This window comes from Malaya genurostris, chromosome 2 (assembly GCF_030247185.1).
Source record: "Malaya genurostris strain Urasoe2022 chromosome 2, Malgen_1.1, whole genome shotgun sequence".
Lineage (NCBI taxonomy): Eukaryota > Metazoa > Arthropoda > Insecta > Diptera > Culicidae > Malaya > Malaya genurostris.
Genome location: NC_080571.1, coordinates 51377322 through 51404020, shown reverse-complemented (window position 1 = coordinate 51404020; position 26699 = coordinate 51377322). Strand labels below are relative to the sequence as shown.

At 37.4% G+C, this 26699-nt stretch overlaps 1 protein-coding gene across 11 annotated transcripts in view; it reads left to right on the top strand.

The window, feature by feature from the left end:
* The window catches only part of LOC131431197 (phospholipid-transporting ATPase ID), a 133292-nt gene that overhangs the window by 57819 nt on the left and 48774 nt on the right, over positions 1–26699 (top strand). Inside the window, exon 1 of one of the 11 annotated variants that reach the window (XM_058596770.1) lies at positions 14767–15125. The exons of 2 other annotated variants lie outside the window; for them this stretch is intronic. The gene's annotated coding sequence lies outside the window, so the exon portion shown is untranslated. Of the gene's footprint in view, positions 1–14766; positions 15293–15316; positions 15505–15666; positions 15916–26699 lie in introns of those variants that run through there. 8 more of the 11 variants (XM_058596768.1, XM_058596767.1, XM_058596766.1 and 5 more) reach the window with 8 other exon arrangements.

Here is a 26699-nt window from a genome sequence, read left to right as displayed (position 1 = left end):
GTTATAGTGAGCTCTGTTATCTCTGTTTGATAGATTAATTTCAGAAGTAACATGAAATTTGGAGCATTTTGCTTCGCTAAAACAGCAGTATTGAACCACTTCCGAACTACTGCTATGCGTTATTGCTTCTTAGAGACGAGGCAAAGGCTTTGTATTTATCACAAATCATTTATTAAAAGTCGAGTGATCGCTAAAATAACATGGTGACTCTACTAATGAGATGACTATTGGCACACTAGTTTTAGTTAGGATCTATCAGAGTAGAAATAGTAACTCAATGTTATAATGCTTGCGTGTGGAATACATGTGGGTATGTATGCATGTGTGTATGTGTGTGACTGTGTGTATGTATGTGTTTTTGTGTGTATATACAATATACATTTTACCGTGCCTTTGAGTGCGTTGTACCAAATTGGTAGTGATGCATTTCGATTGTGGGTCAGTGTACACCAGATGCTCAAAAGTGAGCGGATGGTAACACTGTCAAGGATCAACTGAAGACAACTAAATGTGAACATGCTGTAGCAATACTTATGGGACCCAAGGGTCAATATAATTTAAATAAAAATGCATGTTCTCAGTTTTTTTTTTCGTCAAACCATCATGACCGGCCGTACAAAGATGTCATTAAAAAACACTAATCCTTTTTTGTCTCTCTCTCTTTTTTTTTTTTTTTTTTGTTCGGAAATGGATGACTGAGCATAACCAAGAAATCCGGAATAAAGAATAAGATACTCAAGAAAAGCAGGAACAAATGTGATAAATGTGGAACTGAAAAATTGGAAAATAATTTAATTACCACGCTTAGGAAATCTTAGATACAAAATGGAACATCGGTAAGAATAAAAAGACCATTGCATACAATTAACTTTTACATTTCAGGGAATAAAATAACATCAGCAAAAGTACGGAATGGAAATAAAATAGAAGGACAACAAAAGACACTTACGAAACACAATTGAATAGAACACTGGAATTAAGGTAAAACAGAATATAAACTATGACCAAAGGTAAGAAAACCAACATGAATAAATAATAGAAACTGTTGGGTAATAATATAATTTCCTCATATTGAAAGAGGCGTTTATATGGCGCGCATGCGCTAATTCGGCCTGATACAAATTAACGGGGAGGGCAATACATTTTGGACAGGGCTGTAAAAAGCTGATTGGAACCCTTTTCCCACCAAAATGTAATACAAGGAAATAAGCTAGTTAATGTCGAGATATCGAAATTTAATTTTTTCGAAAAATTTACTTCATCCATTGCAAACTTTGAGAAAAGAAATTAATTCACTTGTGTTTATTTTACCGTTGGCATAACTATGATTATTAGAGCAGGTAATACGATGAAAACAGCTACTTGTTAAAAATGAGCCCTTTGTGTGCCGCAATTGTGCAACTGTATGAAAACGAAAGTGCCACTATTGATAAATGCACCAACGCATTGTGTTAATGTGTGATTAGCACATTGTTCTAAAGGTCCTCCCCTTGGCTGTATACTTTATACTTGATTCAAAATGTTTGAAAACCAGTTGGAGAAATCGTAGTGTAAATTAATTTTTTAGGTGCCTTTCGAATCAAAATTGAATACCACTAAAACTGAAATAAGTTTATTTAATTATCCACTATCTAAATCTGCAAACTCGATAAACCTGATTAATTTATGTGAAATGGACTTTTTTATACTAATCACAATGTGTCCTCTAAACCGGAAGTTGGATCTGACTAAAAAGCAAGATGTTTTATAGGATCTTAAGACCTTTCTTTTGAATCTTTGATGATTCTTAGGCTTTATTTGAATTTTAGAACGGCTCAGCCATCTACGAGAAAAAAAAGTTACACTATTTTAATTTCGTTTCACATATCATCCTGTAGCTCCGGAACCAAAAGTCGGATGTAAACATAATTCAGCAACCTTGTTTGGGAGCATACGACTTTTCATATGAATCTGAGTTAGTAGAAAACGGATGAATCATCTCCGAGAAAATTGAGTGAAATTATTTGTCACACACGCATTTGCTGATCTCGACGAACTGATTCGAATGGTATATGGGTGTTATGTTCTTCCAGAAGTAAATTCGACACCCCAAAAAGGATTCCAAACAATCTGCTAAAACCTATTTAAGGTCAATACAGAAAGGATTCACTCACTTCAGGAAGAACGATGAATCTCTCTGACTATAGCTCCTTACCACGGAGGATGAGAAACAATAGAATATCCTTTAATTTTAACTCCGCATACACAGACTCAACCATATATGGAGAACCAAAAACCAGGATACGTGGTTGCGTCAATGCGGGAAATGTAACTGTTAGATGATATGAAGTACCGTAATCGCATTCACACAAATCACACGAATAATACTCAGCACGTTGAATAGTAGCCATGTGATAATTGAGTTTGCAATGTCCAGTCAGTGCTCTGACCAGAATACTGCAAAGATGCTTGGAAAAATGCAGTAAAGATCTGAGCGCAAGTTTGCAAGCTGCGCCAGTAGCTGGCATGTTTGGATGCAGCCCATTCAATGAATCTTGTGTTTTATCCAACTAGTTGAAAGTGGTAAAGCTGGTTCCGGACCAACGAAATCATTCGTTGCACCAGCTCTAGTCAACTCATCAGCCCATTCATTTCCAGTAATAACAGAATGGTCGGGAACCCATAAGAAGCAAACAGCATTTGAAACGATGAGGTCTTCAATTTGAGTTTGACATGCGATCACTAGATTCATTACTATGAATCTTTAGAACTGAGTGCCTTTAAAGCTGCCTGACCACAGATTCTCTGCCGAAGTGCCGATTGTACCCCACACAAAATCGCATAGATTTCTGCTCAGAACACGGTACAGTATCGACCAAATGACTAATTTTCAACTGGTTAACTTAAAAACAAATTATTTTAATGTTATGGAAAGATAAGCTATTTCAGCATGGTATTGCCAACGTAATGACAACTTATTTTTAATCGATTTCCAATATGTTGCTAATCACTAGTAGAAACTGCACTTTTTGAGTCACGCAAGTGGTTACCCGGTGGATGTTGTCGACCCGCATCGGCCCGATCATCGGGCCGATTATCGGACCGATTGAACACGATATAGGGCCGATTGTAGCGCTTCGATCGGCCCGTCATCGGACAATTCTGCACCATTTGCATCAATCGCGTCGACCTAAAAAAGCTTTATGTTTACATTATGTATCGCTAGAGAAACAGAGCGAAGGAATATCAAACAAGGCATTTTCGAGCCGACGTCTCCCCGATAGGGTGTGCAAGAGTGTTAAACATTCTTTTGTCTCGATCATGGAGGCTTTAACCTTTAGGTCATTCGCCTCTTAGGGCCAGAAAAACTCTGGCCCTATGTTTGAGGTTGGAAATCCAACCCCGATATATCTCATCACCTGAGTATTGGATATCCGCTCTCTGCTTGGGTATATCTTCACTCTTTTGTTCTACCGATACACTATGTAAGCTCGAAACGCAATCAAAAGCTTTCGTGCACGATGCGTCCGATGTTCGAATTTACTGGGTAGATGTTAGTAACAATAAGCTAGCGTAACGAATATTTGCAGACTAGTCACAAAGGAACCAGTGTTTATTTAAATTACCAAACAAAGGTCAATAGACCTCCAACGCATGTCAATTGTATTGTTTCTACTATATTATTACTATTAACCATGGTTAATTGGTTAAATTCGTTGATCTGGGCAGCTGGGTACTGAGAAAAAATTATTAATTTGTTTACTCTAAATCTATGGTATGTCTGGTAATAACATTTTAATATTAATGGATCTTCGCGATAGTTGATTTCTATCATTCAATTTATAGTCTTAAAGGACAAACAATACCATGGAAAAAGAAAAAACTACCAAATAAAATTTTTCTCAGAAACTAGATAGAAATAGATAAATAATTTTGTCGTAAAACTATGAGAAAGTATGTTTGAAAAAACTGTATGTTGGAAGAAGGGATAATTCGGTAAAATAGAGCAATCCGATGTAAAACGTTGAAAAAATTGAATAATCAAAGGAAAAAAGAAACTTCTGCAACTGTCGCATTTTACGACATGGAAGCAGGAACCCAGTGGATCAATTCTTGGATGTTTTTTCCCACCGGACGGCCGAGATACGCGGTCTCTAGGCTGGTCCTACCCGAAGAATGATAACAGATATTATCAATCTCTTAGTATACCCCCAGCCCTGAAAATTTAGTTCAAGTTTAAAATAGATAATGAGCATAAATATCCAGACAAAAGAGTTTGGAAGCTCATATTTGAAGGAAAAGCTTAAAGAATCATGCTGTAGTATGAAATTATAATGAAAATTCAAAGTATGATTTGAAACCACAATCTGATTCGGTAAATTTCAAAAAAAAAATTCTTAAGTAGAGTATGAGCTTTGTGTACACCTAACGGTTGATGTTGAACTGCTAGGTGATATAACAGTGCAACATAAACTGTCATGTACTGACAAGTCGAAGACGAAACGTAAATAAAAACAAGAGTATAATTTACGGGAGTAAAAACAGAATAAACGCATCGATAAATAATGTAGCAAAAAATACGATTGTTTTAATTTTTTGTTTAGTTTTTTCTTTGTTTATTTAAAAATAAAACAAAGTCAGGATACAAAATTCGGATGCGAACTTGACCTCCCGTTTCAACAGACTTCGAAGCCGACTCATTAGTGAATAATTGACTATTTCATAGTCAGTGCTATGATCATTGGACATTAAGAATCCTTAGTCCTCGAACATACAACATCCAGCTCATTAAACCATTACCTTAGAGTCAGAACCGCCAGCTCACGCTTTTTCTGTTCTAAATAAAAAATAACGATGATTGTAATAATACTAATAATTTTAGCTCAAGATTCTCAAATGCATTAGAAGGAGTTCTACAAATTGATTAGCAATATTTAGGACTTTTTTTTAATTCATATTTTTAATTCAAAACGTTGTTAGTTACGCTGGTATTCGGAATTTTTTGTGCATGTGCAATCTGATGATCTCATCAAAGTTTTGACTCACTCACTGACACCAAGGTGTTTCTATGTATTTATTCAGAAGTAAAAGAGAGTATTATGCATCGAAAGATAAATGAGCGCAACCATAGAGTCTATCAGCAATCGCCGAGAAGATGGGATCGAGTCAACCGGGCGTCCGATAAATCGACTCTGATGTGAAGCTATTGCATATGTAAGTTACTGTTACTCTCCACAGTATTTCAATCCGGAGGTAGATAATGAGACAGTACAATGAATTTGCATCTAAATGCATCGATTTCCATTTCGCGCATCAAATTTGCACTGAAGCGTGCCGCATGCAAGCAAACAAAACAATGAGTTTCTGTTTTGATGGATTGAAACTCATCGACGCTCTGTCACATCTTTCCCGGCAAGTTAATTGCATTTTTTTATACAAGTAAGATTTGCACAAAATTAAAACATGCATTGATGGAAAAAGTATATTTTCTCAAATCTCAAAAAAATCGGCTTCAAACATTATGGTGTTATGTTTATTTTATTTCATAAACCTAAGAACTGTGACTATAAACTATAGGTTCTGCTCGATAGCAGCCGTCTTAATTCGTATCACTGTTTAAAAAAACATGGAAACTAGAAGGTTGTGGTGGCGGCTATCCTCACAAATAATTCAAAGGGCAATTAAATTCCCGACGTGAGGTAATCATTTATGGTAAAATGTAGAACAAAGCACAATCAGTTAACATTAACTGAGTGAAAAAAAAACTGTACCAACACTCTTTCCGCTATCGGTTCTAGATCTGGGTACAACAGAAAAACAAAATGAAACCAACCAGCCCGTGGAGCTGTTAATGATCAGCAACTGGCTGAAGTAACTGCTATTGACTTCCGACCCAGCAGTAAATCTATTCCGATATTTCATTGAACAGATGCAATACTCAGTGTGACTATCAACATAAATCTGGCCGTTCTACATTGCATACGGCAAGGGTGGCATTTTCATTGGTTCTGTTCAAGCAGGAATGTGTTATTGTCGGGGTTCGTCGGTTGTTGATTGGCGGAATGCGGCGGGTGGCATGATGGATGGCACTTATTGCCAGTGGCAGTGCCGTCGTTAATATGCCCGATGATGGTGAAGTTGTTAATTTTCACGCTCCCGGCGCGATCCTGGTACAATTTATGGCCGGGAAACAGGTTGACGTCATGTCAGATACTTCTTTGTCACACCGCGGTTACAGCTGTATTGCGGACAAAGAGAATTACTTTCCAATTAACAATTTTTATGAGGACGATATATAAGGAAATCCTAACGCGATTGTGGGTCACCAGATGTATGCGGCCTTGGTTACGAACCGTCCATTGAATATTGCTTGCATACTGTTCCATCTATGACATTTTGTGATTTACACAATTCTGATTTTGATGGTTTGAGATTTGATAATTTTTATCTTTGGGAATAAGTCAAGATATTCCTAAATAGATTATAAAATACGACAAAATACCTTGTCATCGCTTTCATTTATTTCGAAACAAATTATGAAATAAACGTAATCATAACAAATCTGTTGCTCCACTAAACTTCGTCCCGCTTCAAATTGCACTTTTTTCCATTAACACGTTTATTTCATAGGCAATATACATTAGCTTTTCTACGCCGTGGCATCCACAATACATAGTAATTTAAACCTAATTCATTTCGAATATCATATTAGTATGTTGGTATTCATTAGGTCATCTAAACACTGTTTTTATTCAACGATTTGCTATTGTAAATTACATTAAATAAAATACATTCATTTTGTACATGATCTTATAACTATTTCAAGCTTGTTTGTATCAGCTCATCACTTCTATTCAATATAGGATAGCTAGCTGTTGGTTCAACTCATGGAAGAGAAAACAGTCTAACATAAAATAAAATTTAAATTGGAACTCCAATAGACTTAATGAAATGATATAGAAGTTTCATGTAAGAAAGGTCACGACAAGCAAGAATGTCGCGAACTGGGACATTGGATAGTCTACCTTGGGTATGCAAGGAATTTATTAGTTGAGATCTGACATCACGATACTCCACGCATGTTCAAACGACATGATCAATATCGCGATAACTTTCGCCACAAGCACAATGATTAGTCTCGGAAAGTCCAATTCGAAGGAGATGTGCATCTAACGTGTAGTGATTGGACATGTGTATGGACATCACACGAATGAAGTCCCTACTCACATCCAGTCCCCTGAACCATGCCTTTGTCGATATTTTCGGAATAATTGAGTGCATCCACCGACCCAGATCATCTTTATCCCAAGAAGCTTGCCAGCCGGCAAGTGTTCTTTGGCGGGACGCGCTATAGAATTCATTGAAAGCAATCGGTCGCTCATAAATTTCACCCTCAATAGCACCACGTTTGGCTAAACTATCGGCTCTTTTATTGCCTGGAGTAGAGCCATGAGCCGGGACCCAAACTATTGTGATTAGATAATTATTTTTCAATATGTCGTTCAGGCACTGTTTTATTTTGTCCAAGAAAAACGCCAGCAGCGTTTGAGCGAATGGCTTCAATTGCACTCAGACTATCTGTGAAGAGAAAATAATGGTTTGGAGATAATGTGACGATTACACTCAAACTGTAATGAACTGCTGCTAACTCTGCTATATAAACAGATGCAGGTTCTTGAAGCCGAAACATTATTGTTGAATATACCAAATCCAGTAGCCTCTTCAATTCGTGATCCGTCCGTGTAAATATTTTCTCAGAGCCAATATGCCTGAACTTACTTGTAAATATGTTTGGAATATCCATCGAGTATAAATTTCACTTTTGATTGAAAATATTTCGAGTAATCATGGCGTCAGGTTTGTCAAAGGTTTGTGTTCGTATTGTATGCAAAATATTTTTACCTTTTTTATAAATATAAAAAATAGGTTTAGAATTCGCTCCAACTAGAGACCCGAGTGTCATATACCAATCGATTCAGCTCGACGAACTAAACAAATGTCCGTGTGTGTGTTGTCAACTAAGAGGTCGAGTTCTCAGAGATGACTGGCCTAATTTTGATCGAACTAGTCGCAAATGAATGGTCTCCCCGTCACCCTGAATGCTGTTGAATGGTTTTGAGATGGGATGTTTTCATTTGGATCCGACTTCTGGTTCCGGAACTACAGAATGATATGTAATGTAATGAAATCAAAATAATGTCACTCATTTTGCTCATAGATGGCTGAACCGATTTCGTCCAACTAACATTAAAAAAAAGATCTTAAGGTCCCATATAAACTACTTGTTTTTTAATCAGATCTGACTTCCGGTTCAGGAGATACAGGATGATTAGTGTGAAAACTTAAAATTATCGGGCTCAGAGACTTTGAGAATCGACGATCAAATAAACTTATTTCAGTTCTACCGATATTCGGTTTTCGATCCCGGAAGGTACCCAAAAATTTTATGTGGAACGCACTACGATTTCTCTAAGACGGCAACACAGATTTTCAAAAATGTCGAATCTTATGAAATGGTTAACAATCCATTAGGCGAATCTAACTGACTTCGGCTACAGCGATTTCCGAATTCCGTTTCCGAAAGTATTGTGAATAGAGAAACTAAAAGAAGGCCAAAACAATTTTTTATAAACAAAAATTGAAATTAAAATAAACTTATGGTCCCACACAAAATTGGTGAATTATATCCGATTTCGACTCATAGAATGCTCAATCGACTGTCACACGTTTAGATTAAAAGGAATAATTTTAGGGTTTCATACACTCTCTATCTTCGACTCGTCTTGCAGTTCCAAAATTTTAATTACAATTCATTTAAAACGACGGTTATTAAAATAATTTCATGCAACCTAAACACAACGAAGAATATTCACGCGAAAAACACATGCTGATTGTTAAAAACAAAGGTATCATCTCACTGCTAGGTGGAGTAAGCACGTTTTTTTAAAGGAACAGACTATTAAAAACTTCAGAGTGGTCCATGTTTGGATTGGAATCTGGATTCTTACTTTCATTTTGAGCAACTTTTCAAAAACATCATCTGATTTTTTCAAAATCGAATAAAATAAAAAATTTTCTTTGGATATGAACAGTGGCGTACCGTGAAAATTTGACGCAAAAGAGTTTTGCCGCCCCCATAGTTGGATTAGTGAGCAAAAAACAAAAATCCGGAAATCCGCAAAGATCTTCGACGAGCAAAAAAAAGTTCCGTTTTGCCTTTTTCATATAGAAAGGTTATGCAATCATTTGAAAAACCGACTAGTGAAAATTGGCCAAATAATCTCACTAGATTTTCTCGGAGATGGCTAAACCGATTTTGACAAACTTAGATTCAAATTAAAGGTTCCATGGTCCCATACCGAATTCCTAAATTTCATCCGGATCCGACTTCCGGTTCCGGAGTTATAGGGTAAAGTGGGTTCAATATTGTACACCGTCACTTAAACTGGCGGAACAAAAACCGTAAGAAATGTTGTAAACTGGACTCATAACCGTTAGGGTCAAATGAAAGGTCTGATGGTCCTACCAAAATTACTGCATATTTTCGGATACAACAAACATTTAAGTCGTCATTTAAAGTGCGATGGCAAAATTGTATAAAATCTTCAAAATTTGAATAAAAAATAGTAGAGTTTGTACGCCATGTTAGTTGGTGGCCGTACGAACCGACTTTGATTATACCGGTTCTCAGGTTCCGATGCCGGAAGTGCATACAATCCCACCCACTTCGTTTTCTTAAGGATGACCTACGCGAGCAAAGCACTGCTTCATTCTGTATGTTATGCATAAACAATCTCTTGGTTTCTTTCAAAAATCGAAGAGAAAATTTTTAAATAGAATACCACATTATTATACATGAGAAAGGCATCATTACACCACTAGGTGGATTAAAACAGGTTTTTGTAACTTTTCTTCACTATCACTAGAGTGTTCGGAAGCAGAAACCGGGGACTAGTAGTCCTAAAGTAGATTTATACATCCACTAACTAACAAGATTAATAAACTAGATGAATTTACCAGAAAGTTTTATATAAATTTCGCCATCACTTTTGAAACAATACTCACGAAATTGAAAAATTTTCACTCATTGCCGGAACCAGAACCAGACGTAATACCGGAACCAGACGTCGGATCTGGATAAATTTTTCGGGGACATTTTAAAGAATTTCAAGACCTCTTATATGCATTTAAGTTTGTAATAATAGATTGAGAAATTTCCGAGCAAATTGAGTGCGCATTTTCTCATAGATTTGCACATATTGCCTTGTAACTCCGGAACCGGAAGTTCGATCAAGATAAAATTCAATTGCAAGTTATGGGACCAGAAGACCTTTCGTTTGAATCTAAGTTTGTGAAAACCGCCATTTCCGAGAAAAGTGAGTGGCCTTTTTTTATTTTTATTTTTTTTGCTACAAATCACCCTGTAATTCCGGAACCGATCGGCATCGGGATAAAATTCAACAGCGTTTTATGGGACCATAAGACCTCGGTTCAGCCATCTCTGAGAAAATCGAGTGACATTATTTGTCACATACACACATACATACACACAGACATTTTGTGATCTCGATGAACTGAGTCGAACGGTAGCTGACACTTGGCCCTCCGGGCCTCCGTTCAAAAGTCGATTTTCAAAAAAATTTATGTAACTCGATCATGTAATAGTGGCTTCTTCAGTAAAGTCGTTCAAAATAAAATTTCCTACAACTTTGCTGTAAAGTGCAATAATTTTCAAATTCAATTAAGAAATGTAGATTTCAGATTTCAATCCAAACATGGATTGACAACACCCAATTGACCTTTCACATCGAAAGATGCGCCAGTTGATTGCAAACAACTTTTGTGAAGACACAAACTACAAAAAACTAATATTTAATAGCGAAAATGTTTTTGTCTCGGTAATTTCCGAGTACGTTTTTTTATATTTGTGCATCAAGGGTTCATTGTGCAGCTTTCAGGTCTGTAGAAGGATGTTTATTTGGAAAAGTTCGCACCTTTTGATGTAATCGATAATCCACCTAGAAGTGGGTAAAAAATTTGTTTTTCATACATTACAAGATAAAGAATTCATGTCATGGGGGACAGGTATTGCGTGATGGAGTAGTCGATGCCTTTCACGCAGCCCATCTGGGTTCGATTTTCTGGTTCGAAGAGGCGAATGACCTTAAGTTGTTAAAACCTCTATAATTATAACAAAAAAAATCATGTCTTCAGAAAAGTTGTAGACCATGAACATGCGGAAGACAAGAACTCTTTAGAAAGCATTGGTATCGAGATAAGAAGCATTGTTTATTGGAGACCCTTTATAATCAAGTTTTTCCATCATAACACATTATCTATTTATTATAATTTCCAAATTTTTACCTTTTTTTATATATATAAAAATTAGGTATAGAATTCGCTCAAATTTTCGAAAAATTTTCCGAGGCCCGGAGGGCCGAATGTCATGCACCAATCGATTCAGCTCGACGAACTGAGCAAATGTCCGTATGTGTGTGTGTATGTGTGTGTGTCTGTATGTGTGTTGTCAACTAAGAGGTCGAGATCTCAGAGATGGCTGGACCGATTTTGATTAAACTAGTCGCAAATGAAAGGTCTCCCCGTCACCCAGAACGCTATTGAATGGTTTTGAGATCGGATGTTTACTTTTTGAGTTATACGAAGTTTTATGTCAAAATTTTCAGTTTTTTGACAGTATCTGTCACAATTGACCTTGAAAACAGAATATGTTTTCAGACTTAGATTCCGCACGGTAATAGCTATCCAACAAGCCATAGATTGTTAAAATCCGTCCATTAACGGAGATATCGAATTTTTTGTGTAAGCGACTTTTCCCCATATTCCAGCAGTAGAAGTTCTGAGCGCTGTATGGCAAAGAAAGGCTTGGGAGCAACGTAAAACACGATTTTTTATACTGTTACATACAATAGTTTCTAAGTACCAAAAAGACTGTGAACAGCATTATTTTTCATGACATTTTGCCTCGGACCAATTTTAGCACGGTTCGTTTTTGGCAACATAATCGTTCGAATATGACATATTGGAAAGATGGCAGTACTTCTGAATTCTGAACAATTTCATAATTATATTGATTTAAACTGCTTACAGCAATAAATGCTGGAAGAACAAAACACCCATATACCATTTGAATCAGTTCGTCGAGATCAGCAAATGCGTATGTGACAAATAATTTCACTCAATTTTTTACCTTATTTTCGAAGATGATTCAACCTTTTTCTACAAACTCAGATTCATATGAAAATTCGTATGCTCCTAAACAAGGTTCCTGAATTATGTTTGGATCCGACTTCTGGTTCCGGAACTACCGGATGATATGTGAAACGAAATTAAAATTGTGTAACTTATTTTCCTCGTAGATGGCTGAACCGATCTAAGATTCAAATGATATCTAAGAATCATCTAAGATTTGCTGATTTGAATAGTCGACAACCATATAAACTTATTTCAGTTTTAGTGGTATTCAGTTTTCGATTCGGAAGGCACCCAACAATTTAACTCGTACTACGATTTCTCAAAGATTTCTATACTGATTTTTAAACATATTGAAACAAATGTAAACTAATCAGGTGAATTTGTCTGACTTCGGCTACACCGATTTTCGAATTCCGGCTCCAGTATCGAATCGTTTCTCAAAGCTCAATCGTTTTCTCAAATAAAGCCAAATCGAATTTCAGAAAAAAATTCAAATTAAAATAAACTTATAGTCCCACACAAAATTAATTAATTTTATTCAATGCTGACTTCCGATTCTGGAATTACAGGAGGATGAATTTTAAAAATTCAAACCGATATAGAAGATGATAATCCCGAAAAGCTTGAAAGTTGGACTCAAAACTATTGCAATTTATTCGTCATATGGCCATACGAATCGGTTTGGTTTATGCTGGTTCCTGAATACCGGCTCTGAAAGTACCTTAAATTACCGTAAATTCTAAAGTGGAACTCACTTCGACATATCATGAAAAGTTTAATCGATTGTAACCTTTTCAGATAGAGTGATTAAAATGTCAAATTGCAGCTTAAAACGACGGTCATTAAAATAATGTCATAAAAACCGAAGAATATTCATGAAAAAAACACATGCGGATTGATGAAAAAAAGGTATCATCTCACTGTTAGGTGGATTAAGCACGTTTTTATATTATAAAAATTAGAAGTCACATTTGTAGCACCCTAACATACAGTATTCATTTATCTTGACGTCACAAATGAACAAGAATTAATCCTTGACAGTTCAGCGGTACTATTTACAAACAAGCTTAAACAAAATCGAGGAACACATCTCAAACAATTATCTTTACACTTCATAAATAGCCACTTTAATGTAATAAATTCTGAAACGAATCGTATCGAATCGTTAACAAATGTTTTGCAACTCTATTTAGGCGATATGGACCGTGAACGGTCTCATCCGTTTGTCAACAGACAAACAAACAAAATTTTGTTTAGAAACAGTATCGCTGAACTGTCAAAATGTGTTCATACGGTTGAGGTTAGCAGTGACGGTAAAAAACATAATAAGCCTAGCAAAACAACTTTTGAATATAAACAAGACAATCGAAGCAAGCGTTGAATAATTCCAAATTCCCAGAACACAAACATGCGTATTGAAATTGGAAAATTAACATAATGTAATGGAAAAATTTCGGTTGTGTAGTTGCTTGACAGTAAATTTCATACTAAAGTCATTAAGGACAATGCAAACCAGCCCGAAAAAAATACAACACAATTGTTGATGGTAGGTAGGATCGTGATATTCTGTTTGTTTCCCTCATCATGTTAAAATCTATTCACAACCTTTGTTTCCGTGTCATGGGTGAAAAATCTATGCTGACACCACCAGAGAGTCTATTTACTACGCATCGTCATTATTTCCCTCATACCGCGTACAAAAGTAATTAGTAAATTACACAACATAGTATATTGTCGTACATAAATCGTGCCCATCGCTTATGGCACCATGCCTCTAGTGTCTCTGGAATGAATCACGCAAGCCTGAACGGAATGTCAACCGAAAGGAAACGCATGGTCCTTGACCATAACTGATGGAGAATCAAGGTAATTCGGTTTTGTTTCTTAAACCCCGTTCGTCACCAAAAAATATTGATCCAAACCGAACATTCGTCCCACTTGTAAATAATGAATGAAATTCAGTTTTCCACCTCAGGGAGCAGAACGCATGACGATTGGTTTTTAACGTGCACTGCCAACTGCAGCTGCACTCAACTAACGATGAATGATTACTACAAACGTCGCCGCATTCGCGTACAGGTACAAAAAAAAAGGCACGAACCGTTGGGTGAGACAGCGAAATGGCAATTGCATGCCATGCGCAGAACATGCCGCAGGCGATTTCACTTTTAATTCAGTGGAAATGGAATTACTGCTGCCAGTTGCAGTGTTTTCCAACGCCGAGCGCGCCTGTGTTGGTCATGTATTGTTTGGTAAGGTCGGACCCCGTGGCACGTCTGGCATACCACGTGACCACCCACCACCAACACGCGGCACAATCAAAACATTGGATGCGCACCTCGACTGGCAGACGACATGCCGGATTTCAGTGTTCGGTTCTCGGTACTCGGCAACGGTTCGGACCACAACACACATGTTGCTTCACCGTGATTCAATGTTTTTGTTTTGATTCTCGCGTCGTTCGGCTTGCTGCCCTTTGTCATGGTTGGCAGCCCTGTCGGTGCTACCAACTGTGCCGAATAAGTACCATCTTCACCAATACCAACAGGGGCCGTGTCGAAACACACTGCCGCCAGTCATTCAGTCTGTTTTCTCGTTCATGGCGCGGTAGAACGTTAGTTAAATCATTGCTCGAACGGCGAAGGACGCAGGATTTCTGAAACTGGAAATGCATAGCCTTGAAACGAAGCAGTTTCTAATTATGAGATACGGTCTCGGTGCTCATCACAATAGGCCATTTTGTAGTTTGCATTAGCAGAGGAGGGTTCTTTAGCGGGAAAAAGTGCATTGGAAGTGCTTTCGGGATATAAATGGAAAGCTAAAAGTGTCTAAAGTTGGAACCGTGCGAAAGAAGAAAAAACTTTTCTAGCAAAACGTTGATCCGGCCCACGTCCACCTTCCCTGTTCCAGTGGGGTAGGACAGTGCGAGTGCAGTGAGTCATCGATTCCAATGTGACGGTCAAAGCAAAAACGGACCGATGAACAACACCCAAGTAAAAATGATATCGATTACGCGCTAGTCAAAGTGTCCAGCGGTAATGTCATGTGCATGAACGAGTGTCCTCCGAGCTGCAGGAGGCGAATGAGGAGGAGGGAAAGTGTATTGAAAAATTGATTTTTTTACTGTTTTCAATCCATCCACCGTTGGGCTGCTGAACGCCACCTCCGAAAAAGGATTTCCTGTCAGCTTGTGTAAAATTCGACACAGCCACAGCGCTCAAATATTTAGCTCGACGAAAAGTGCATCTGTTCTGAATTGTTAAAATTACACCAAATCTCTTCTAATCAATCACCACCGTTTCAATGTTGAAAGTATTAAAACTATTCCCATTGCCAGGAGCAGCAGCAGAAAAAAAAGAAAGCAGAAGGGAAAAACAAACGACCAGCCGACCGACCACCCACTCACCTGAAAAACATTGCCACTGTCTACTTGTCAAGGCTGGGCGCAGCAGGCGATAGGTATAAAGTGAAGCAACCGTTTGTCGCAACTGTCTCGAGCTATGGATGTATAGCAGCTACGCGAACTGTGAACATATGATTTAAAAGTGGATACCCGTCGTCAGTGTACGGGATCATCTGCTGCCAAAAGTGCGGCAGTATGTTCTTTCGAATTGGGGGAATGACAAATCTAAACCGATCTTACGCGACCACTGTCGACTACTACTACTCAGAACTGCAATGCAACGAGATTGGTGTGAACCCGGTCACCTTTCCGTAAGAACGGTATGTGTCCAGCCTTGCAATGGCGAACAACGCTAGAAATTTATTTACGGCAGTTGAATGGACTGCAACCAGATTAATGGAGCTGTCACTGCATGAGTAAACGTTTAAGTTACTGCATCTAGTGAAAAACAATCTCCGCTATTTCGGGGTTACACGAAGGATTTTTATTATTATAAACTTTTTCAAATGTTACTGACTGTTAGGCGGCATCCTTCCTTAAAAACCACATATGCCTAAACTTATACATTAGATTCGACTCACCCAGTGCATGATTTTGTGCTGTAAAACAACGGCGAGATTGGATAACATTTCTTTGCCAGGCTAATAAACTGAAGCGAAACGGGCTTATTTTGTTTACTTCAAGAAACCTATCTGTGATTTAGACAATGTTTCATTCCCGAAAAGCTCATAACCACATGGTTAAAGTCTTCATGTCCAATACAAAAAATTGCACTATTTAACCCATGAAGTCAGCTTTGGGAAACTTTCAACTCTGAAAATCAGAAATCACTCTTGGATTTTCATTTCATTCCTCTATTAATACACAATTGAGGAAATTATGTTTCTATACATTACTGATCCATTGTATCTATTGTTGAATGTAAAGCAGATAAAAAGGCATTTCATTCCTTTTGTGAAATTTGGCCTTTCTGTTTCAACAGACTTCGCAGCCGATTCATAGCGTACATAATAATTGCACGGCAAGTACTAACGATTCTACTGACACTAAGAATCCTTCCATGTCGGGGCTCGAACATATGACACAACTGGCTTGTAAGACCAGCGCCCTACGCATTGAATCGCCAACCCGGGCTAGCATACACATAAGCAGATGAAAGATAGTTTATTCTATTCAATACAGTCGAAAATGGCAGAGAACAAATGTTGTTCTAGCCCCCGCTCGCAAATTGTGAAAACGAAATACATGTTCAGTCGTTAACACAAGCGGAATGATAGTTTAAAACTCGTCTTTTGCCTTTCTCATATAGAAAGGCTAAGCCAACACTGTGAAAACCGACTTTTGAATGGAGGCCCGAGTATCATATACCATTCGACTCAGTTCGTCAAGATCACAAAACGTCTGTATGGGTATGTGATCAATAATGTCACTCAATTTATGGTTGATATGGTTAAACCGATTTTCAAAAACTCAGACTCACATAAAAGGTATCAGAACTACAAGGTAATATCTGCAAATCTATGAAAATTCAGGTAATTGAATGGAATGTTACATTACAAAACTAAGCGATTTGTAAATATACAGCCTTGTTCGATGAAGAAGTAAATGTATTTCAATGTAATTTTACATCAATCATGGTTTTAAATCAGATTTTTGTTTCAGCTGATGTCTGTTTAATAGTACACACTTAAAAAATGTTACATCTTTATAGATGCACATAAAAGGAGCGTCGCGATTTACTTACATTCACAATACAAAGCATTTAAAGATAGGTCATTTCATCAACTTCACAGTTGTTTCAGCTGAAACTCACATAGATACAGACGCAAAATTTATGTTTACATGTTAGTAGATGTAATATTGTGTCATCACCGAAGAAATTACGGCATACTTGAATTTACGTCTAGCGTAAATTTCATTTTTTCTAAGAGTGTACGATTTGTTTACATGTCGTGTAAGTTTCATCTTTTCTTTCTGTGCATGCATCTGCTTGGCTGGTAAAAGGTGCATTTCAATTCATACAGTCGCGCCTGCTAGCAGAACGCAAGTTACAGTCGAAACCAATACTATTCAAACTCATCTAACATTGAGTCATTACAAATGAAATTTTACGTCATTTGACAAATTAGGTCTTTATGAAGTACAACGAATGAGGGATTAAGTCACTTGTGAAGTTCAAATTTTTTTGGGTGCACGATAAGTGGAAAATTTTCAATTTCATGAGTGTTTTTCCACAAGTGATGGCGAAACCAGGTGCAAATTTATATAAAACTTACTGCTAAATTCATTTTGTTGGAAGATCTTGTTAGTAAGTGGATATATAAATGTAGTTTGGGACTACTAATCCTCGGTTTCCGCTTTGAAAGCACCGACAATAGTGAATAAAAGCTCCAAAAACGGAGCTAACTACAATTTATCAGCAACGGTTGAACCGATTATCACAAATCATGCTTCAAAATTGAAGCTCTCTTTGTCCTAAGAAGTACTGTGCAATTTGATCCAGATCCGACTTCTGTTTCCGAAATTGTATGGCGATGAGTGTCAAAATTATTCAAACCGTCATACAAAATGACGATGCAAAACCACTACGTGCTGGAAAGAAAGAAGAAAACACCATTGTTTTTCGAACAAAGCACACAACGGTCTTGTATAGTCTCATGGGTTACTGTTGAACTTTAACCGGATCCGACTTCCGATTCCGGAACTATACAAGAAGAAATTATCAGTTTCTATAGTATTTTTTTCACAAGCGTTGACGAAAAGAGGTGCACATTTTTATAAAATTTAGTGGTAAATTCTTCTAGTTGGCAGACCTTGTTAGTTAGTGGATATATAAATCTACTTTGGGACTACTAGTGCCCGGTTTCAGCATCGGAACGCACCGGTAATAGTGAAGAAAAGCTCCAAAAACGGAACACACTTCGATTTTTCAACAACGATTAAACCGATTTTCACAAATCATAATTGAACTTAAAACTCTTAGTGTCTCAAAAGATTCTGAGCAATTTCATCCAGATCCGACTTCCGGTTCCGAAATTATACAGCAATCGGTTCGTGCTGGTACGGAAGAAGAAGAAAACGCACCCGCCTTGCACACAGCGTGCTTTGTTCAATTTTGTATAGCGTACAGGGTTGTCACATTTAAATTTATATTAACTTGACATAACCATTTTCAAATTAAAAAGGTGATGGTAGTTTATACCAATGAAAGTTTTTGATTTTATTCAAGTTTGAAAGAAAATCTTGACAGAATCTTCTAGTGATGCTTTTGAAAACATAAGTAATATGAGAAAGGCATCATTACACCACTAGGTGGGTTAAAAAAGGTTTTTTTCTTTCGTTATTACACTAAATCCTTCAATAACGTAGATTATGCTTCATCGATATTCAACCTTGAAGTTGTTACAAGTTTTTCTCCGTATCTGGCGCAAAAATTAGTTTTATTTTACTAGCTTCATCCGCTTTTGATTTTTTCAAGAGAAGGCGCCTTATTCAAAACCAATTTTTTAACAGCAAAAAATCGTGATTGAATGAATGGTTTGAACCTTATTAACCTTCGTTTCGTTCGTTTCGTCCGTTTCGTTCGTTTCGTTCGTTTCGTTCGTTTCGTTCGTTTCGTTCGTTTCGTTCGTTTCGTTCGTTTCGTTCGTTTCGTTCGTTTCGTTCGTTTCGTTCGTTTCGTTCGTTTCGTTCGTTTCGTTCGTTTCGTTCGTTTCGTTCGTTTCGTTCGTTTCGTTCGTTTCGTTCGTTTCGTTTGTTTCGTTCGTTTCGTTCGTTTCGTTCGTTTCGTTCGTTTCGTTCGTTTCGTTCGTTTCGTTCGTTTCGTTCGTTTCGTTCGTTTCGTTCGTTTCGTTCGTTTCGTTCGTTTCGTTCGTTTCGTTCGTTTCGTTCGTTTCGTTCGTTTCGTTCGTTTCGTTCGTTTCGTTCGTTTCGTTCGTTTCGTTCGTTTCGTTCGTTTCGTTCGTTTCGTTCGTTTCGTTCGTTTCGTTCGTTTCGTTCGTTTCGTTCGTTTCGTTCGTTTCGTTCGTTTCGTTCGTTTCGTTCGTTTCGTTCGTTTCGTTCGTTTCGTTCGTTTCGTTCGTTTCGTTCGTTTCGTTCGTTTCGTTCGTTTCGTTCGTTTCGTTCGTTTCGTTCGTTTCGTTCGTTTCGTTCGTTTCGTTCGTTTCGTTCGTTTCGTTCGTTTCGTTGAACCATCAGAGTAGATGATTCAATTAAAATAGGAAATTACATGAAAATACTTCAATTCCATCACCCAGAAACAATTCGAAATTTCGAAATCAATACGCAATACATGATTTGGTCATGGAATTGTTCTTAGCTTACAATTGATGAGCCAAAGTTTCATGTATTAACACCTCAGGTGATTAACGAAATTATGTCTCAAAAGTACCACCAAACCAATTTTCAAAGTACACGAAACGAATTATTTGTGAATACTTGCCATTTTCTAATTTGCATTCAGATTCACAAGCATTCTAATTATGAAACGAATGACTTACCCAATACAATAGGTTTCGAGGTACGTGATAAGCTTAACGATTGACCCAGAAACGTGCAGCTCGGTACGAACCGGTTCTGTTTCATCAACAATCGTGAATTGGCCTTATCGAACCCTAGTTAATTCTTCAATTAGCTGAAGGCACTCGAGCGTGAATATGCAAAATATCAATTTGTATCTATTCAAAGTGGCACACGAATCGGCACTCGGTTCAGTGCCGGCGCGAAATCAAACCGTATGTTGCCTCTTTCGAACGATTCGTTTACCACAAATTAAGTGAAATTAAACCAACAATAATGACATCATTTAGTCAAACCGACCGCCTACATATTGCACACAGTAGCCTGAATCTTTAAATGGGAAACAATGATAATAATGTTCCTGTAAGTCCATAACAACAAAACCAACAACTTTTTGCATTTGTTTATTACAAAGCTGCTGTGTTCGCAATTAATTTTAGATAGCATTTTACAAATACTATTTTATGTTTGTTATCCATCTTTATCTGGACATGTATTCATCATGACATGGAAGCAGTAGAACTGCAATTAAATATCATTCCATGAGATCGTTGAGACAGACTATATCGGCATCCGAATAATTGGTCAAACCGGACTCAGTTGCTAATGTTTTCAGCTACTGTAAAATCAACACTGTACATACATAACATTCTCTTGCAAATTCGTCATACATTCAAAATTTCTGAATGATGGAAAAATTGTTTTGCACATTTTCCAGCAAGAATAAATGCATTGTGATTAAAACAATTTCCACCGACAACCCAACGCGAGTAAACGGTTACAATGTTGCCACAGAAGCAGAACAACAATCTGCTTACTTAGTATCATTATCCGTGCCAAGTACTAGCCGTCGAGAGCTCTACTAGTCAGCAATGTACTCGTAGTAGAATAAATGACTGCCATTCATCGCTCATATTTATAGGCAAGCTGAGTCGGAAACAATACACCCGACACGACAACCATTAAATTCACATCCAACGGTGATGTGCCACAAAAGAAACTCACTCTCTCTTTCTGTCAAATAGGACGCCAAAGGGGCACTTAACCACCCACGCTTCTCGACCTGGAGGCACCACTTGCGAAGTATAAAAAAAATAAGACCGAGATTTTTTTTTCCACACTCCACTCCACAGAAAAACGATTTATATCAAGAATCGCAGCACTTTTTTTCATTTTCTGAATGTATTTTTTCCGTGCATTTAAGTCCGCCGGTGTCATCAGAAATTGTACGAGGTTAAACCCAACACCATTAGCGTCTGGGGAAATTAAGCGGAACTGCACTGATGAGCTTTTGGTTAATTGTACTCCTTCGTCGTAATTATTTCGAATCGTATCAATTGTAGGGATTTTAATTTGGTAAATGTACTTTTCCACATGGGCTAGTGGCTCATGGCTCATTCTTCTGGTTACTAAAAATTGATTAAACAAACGTAACATTGATTCTGCTATGCCCACTTGCAGTAAACTTGCAAACATGGCCTTCACTGATTCTGTAATTTATACACTATAACTAACGAAAGAAAGTATTCCTGGTTGATAAATCAACATTTCATATTGAACACGAACATTCTAGTTCCCATTTCAATGGAAAACCCTGTTATAATCCACCTAGTGGTGCTACGATACCTTTCTCATATATCTTATGTTTTCAATAGTATTACTACGGGATTCTACAAACAAAATTATTCGAATATTTAATAAGAACAAACAAGTTTGTTAGGGCATACCTTAACCTTTTCAGCTATTAACAGTTTTGACTCAAGTTAATATAAAATCTTCGTCTGTGCATTCTCGCTCTGAATGACGGTTTTAAATTTTAAGCACATCTCAACACTGTTGTTCCAGCACCGGAAGTGAGATCCGAACAAAGGTCAAAAACAGTCTATTTTTATAGACGTTTAAGTCTAAGTTTGTGAAAATCCACTTAGCTGTTTCAAAAAAAGTGAAGAGATTTCCATTTTTGAGCAAAATTTCTCCCCTCGCACTGACAACTTCAACGAGAGCTCTTCTCTTTCACATTTATACACCACTGTTGTGTGAGTGTGCACGCATCATGAGTGCGTTTGTTTATTTCCTTTTACCTCTTCCACTGAATCGCACCAAAGTGCTAGAGCATTAGCTAATAAATTCTCTGAGGTGGATGCAGAAACTTTCACAGAGGTGTACACGCCGGTGAGCACTCTGCTGTATGGTTTTCGTAGATGAAGCGTGGACACGCAAAATCAGCAAAATAAAACAATTTATCGTAAAATTTTCGGTTTTCATTGCAAATTTTTCATAGCAAGGCCAGATCTACTCTCTATTAATTGAAGTTCACAGAAGTGTTCGCTCACAATCACGCGCCAGTGGTCACTTGGGTGTATTTAGACGAGAGCGCGTGTGAGCGATTCATGCGAAGAGAATGTGTTTCACTCGCGCCAGCTGCTTTAACCACAAGCACACACTCAAATGCTGTCTATTCGACACTGAGAAGAAGTGCGCTTTCCTCTTTGTGCGGTGCTTCGTTTTTTTCATCCTCGGTGTGGCAGAAATCTGACTCTAGCGTTTATCACTCTGGTGAAATGCCATCTCTGGCCGCAACATCGACTCGTCATAGTGTGAATGAGAATTCTTTCCTTCTCACGAAATACTAGATTTTACACCGCACTAACAAATGAACTTTAAGGAAGTTAATACATTTTTCTTCACTTCATGTTAAAGAACAAGCATTCAAATTTACAGCATTAAAGCGATTATTTAAGGAGTGTATCGAAAATAAGCTATCCACATTTTTTTCTTTCCAATTATGATAAAAAACGATATTTTATTCAAACTAAAAATTTATCATTTATTGTATTGTATGAGGTTCAACTTGAGTATAATGAAAACCGGATGAAATTTAAGTTATTCCTTCATCAAGATCCGGACAAGTGTTGCATCGCATTTTTTGAACGCTTGAGCCCAAATATTTTTGAACTCGTGCATGTTCTGCATAGCAGTTTGGTGGATTGATATTTTTCTCAACGAAATTTATACCCTTTTCCGCAAATCAATTGAGAGTGGTTTTGGCATAGTGAGCCGACGCTAAATCCAGCCAAAACAGTGGAGGTGTACTATGCTTTTCATGTAAAGGTAGCAATCTCTTCTGGAAACACTCAGATCGATAGATTTCTGCATTTATAGTTCCGGTAGTGTAAAAAATGGTTGACTTCAAACATATTGCTTGCCATACCAATATCTTTCGACCGAATTTCTCTACTTGAATCGATCTGTCCGCATCGCTCACATCCTCCCCAACAACGAAAGTTAAGTATTATGGACCTGAAAGGATTTTTGAGTTCTCATTTACATCGTCCATCAAAGCGCATGCATCCGTACACTGCAAAAGACGCGAATACAATTTCCGGGCCCTTGTTGCTACTCGCGTCTTCTGTTCTACAATTTGTTTCGAGATTTTCTGCTTCTTGTAGGTCTTCGGGTGATTTCACCTCTTGATACGCTGGATCATTCCGACACTCGTTCCTGCCAAATCACGTATTAACATTGATTTTTTCTTCATGATTAGAGATACCACTTTCTGGTCTAGTTTCGGGTTGGAAAAACCGGGTTTTCTGCCTCTTCCTGATAGCTCATCCGAAGAATAGTGTTCCCCAAACTTATTAATTATAGTTTTACCACTGGCATGATGAATTCCATACCGCTTCGCCAATTTTCGCATAATATTACCCTTCTCACTTAGCCATGTGTCCATTTTCACTACCTTTTCAATACGCGACACTTTAAAATCGCAGAATTTCAACCGCACAAACAAGTAAACAAATGAAAACTGACAGCCAAACGCACAGCATGCTATGATCTGAGCATAAAAAACCATCACAAATACATGCGTACTACACAAATGTATGAGGATAGCTTATTTTCTATACACTCCTTAACATCATTATTGAATTTGAATTTTGTTATGATATTCTTTGCAAACTGGTACCAAAATTGAAATGTGTCAAAAAGAAAAGAACTTTAATTCATTTTGATGATAATTTGAAACAGTTATTTTAATATCGTTTATTTACGCCCGGCTTCATCCTAGCTACGGTCGTTCGGCGGTTTGAAATAGTTGCCCAAGTCAACGTCGTTAAGCGAAGCGAATGACATTTGAACAATTACATGAAAAAATCGGATAGGTGCAACTTATTTTGGAAAACCAGTTTAAATACGTTTGAATGCAAAACCGGATAAAAACTAAGCCGATTTTTTCAGAAATAAATGTTTCTATCCGGTTCTTGCATTCAAAGTTTTTTTCGCCGACTGTACGCTATATGTAGTATGGATCTGACCGCCCGTTACAAAACAAGTAAACCATGCCTCGTTTGCTACAGAAGTCGGCAGAAAATCTTTGAATGAAAGAACTGGATAAAAATATTAGTTTTGGAAGAATCTGTCAAGTTTTTACTAAGTTTTTGAATTTAAATTCGTCGGGTTCTTAAAAAAAATGTTTTAAAATGATTTTTGCATTGCAAAATCAGTTTCCGGTTCACACATTTAATGTTTTTATCCGGTTTTTGCAATCTAAAATACTCAAACGAGATTTTCCAACTTGGTGACAATTATCCGTACATTGTTATTCGTAATACTAGCATATATAACACATATGCAATTGAGGTAGATGCCGTGGTAGATGTACCTGCGGTTTGTTAGATGTCAAATAAAATATTGAATTAAATTCGCTTCGATTTCAAGAGAGCTACTGAACCCATTTTCATTTTTTTAGATGAAAATAAAAGGTTGTCGAATGTCATACAATGCTACTGATCTCTATTCTAAGCAGATCCAGAGTTCAACGACGCAAAAAATAATGTTCAATAATATTCAAATAATACGATGAACAGAAACTCAGCGTATTGCGATATATTTCGAACGCGAGGCAACCACGATTAGAACTGCTTACTGAAGTATTGAATTTTGGCAGTTTTGTTTCTTGAACGTCATCATGATCGTGTACACACTCTTAGAAAAAAAAATGCCGAGTTCAAAGAAATCAGCTGTAAAGTCAATGATGCTTTACATCATTTTTACATGCTTTGGTTTGTAAATTTAAGTGAATTATAGCGCTCCTTTAATATGCATCCATCGTAAATTTAAATGATTTTTTCGAAGTGTTTAGAGTGGTTCTGAAAAAGACCGTTTGATAACATCACAGGATTAATTACTACCTTGATCAAAAAGATACCGGAATTTATTCAGAAAAATCAAAATCGACATTTTCCCCTTCAAAGCGCTTGATTCAGTCCTGCCATCTTCGATTTTTCCATAATCTCATCTCGGATCTGAATCGCGTTCCACAGAGCGATTTCTTGAGACAACCGAATAGAAACAAGTCGCAGGATGCCAAATCGGGTGGAGTCGGTGGTTGCTGAATGGTAATCGTTTCATTTTCAGCCAAATGTTCACGAATATCGATGGCATTGTGTGACGGTGCGTTATCGTGGTGCAAAATCCACGAGTTGTTTGCCCACAAGTTTGGGGAAATGCTTCTCGCAAACATCTCATAACGCCCAAATAATACTCGTTGTTAAAGGTCTGGCCTTGTGGAAGGAATTTATGATACACAACACCCTTGTAATCAATTAAAAGTGTTAGTTTCGCCTACCGCTTCTCTCATCATATTTCACAGACTCACTTCTGAAACGTTTGTGCCTCTTCTAATATTTGCAATATCGTCGCCCCATTGAAACTGTTTTTAACGCTAAATTTAATGCAAACTCGTTGTTGCAAATTCGATTCCATTTTAAAAATTGTACAAAACAATCGAAGATGTACTCAATACAGCGTAACTTTCACAAATGTCCAGGTATCAAGCTGAAAATTTGATAGAATATCAATGACAGATGTGGTAAACTAAAAAAAATCTAATCGGGTGACTGAGAACGCCACACTTTGGTAATTCCGGGAAGTGTTTTGATCAAGGAAGTATTTTAAACAAATCCTGCTAAGCGAAGATGGTAAAGACTGTCCCAGAAAGTATGGACGCACCTTGATGTCGCTGTAAATAATTCACAAGTGTTAGATATTCAAATTTTATTCGATATACTGATAATATTAGACTACAACAACAGAATATAATTCTCAACATTTGCTACTTAGCCATTGTAGACTAGCTGGCGCGAACGTCTCTCATTAAATTCCCTAAAGACTTCTTGGCGACAAATTTTGACACTTTTTTCCAATCTTTTTCGAACTGTTGAATGGTTACGGCTGCCGAGACATGTTTCCTAAGATGTGCCTTCGTTAATGCCCTAAATTTCTCAATTGGTCGAAGTTGTGGGCAATTCGGTGGAGTCATGTCTTTTGGGACGAAAGTGACAATTTTGGTAGTATACCATTCTACCGTTGATTTCGAGTAGTGGCAAGAAGCAAGATCTTGCCAGAAGACAACAGGATGGCTTCGAATCATGGGTAGAAGTCGTTTTTGTAAACATTCCTTGATGTATATTTTGCTGTTCATTGAAGAAGTGGTGATGAAGGGTTTCGAAATCTTACCGCAGCTACAAATTGCTTGCCAGATCATAGCTTTCTTACCAAATTTTTCGACTTCAATCGATGTCTCGGA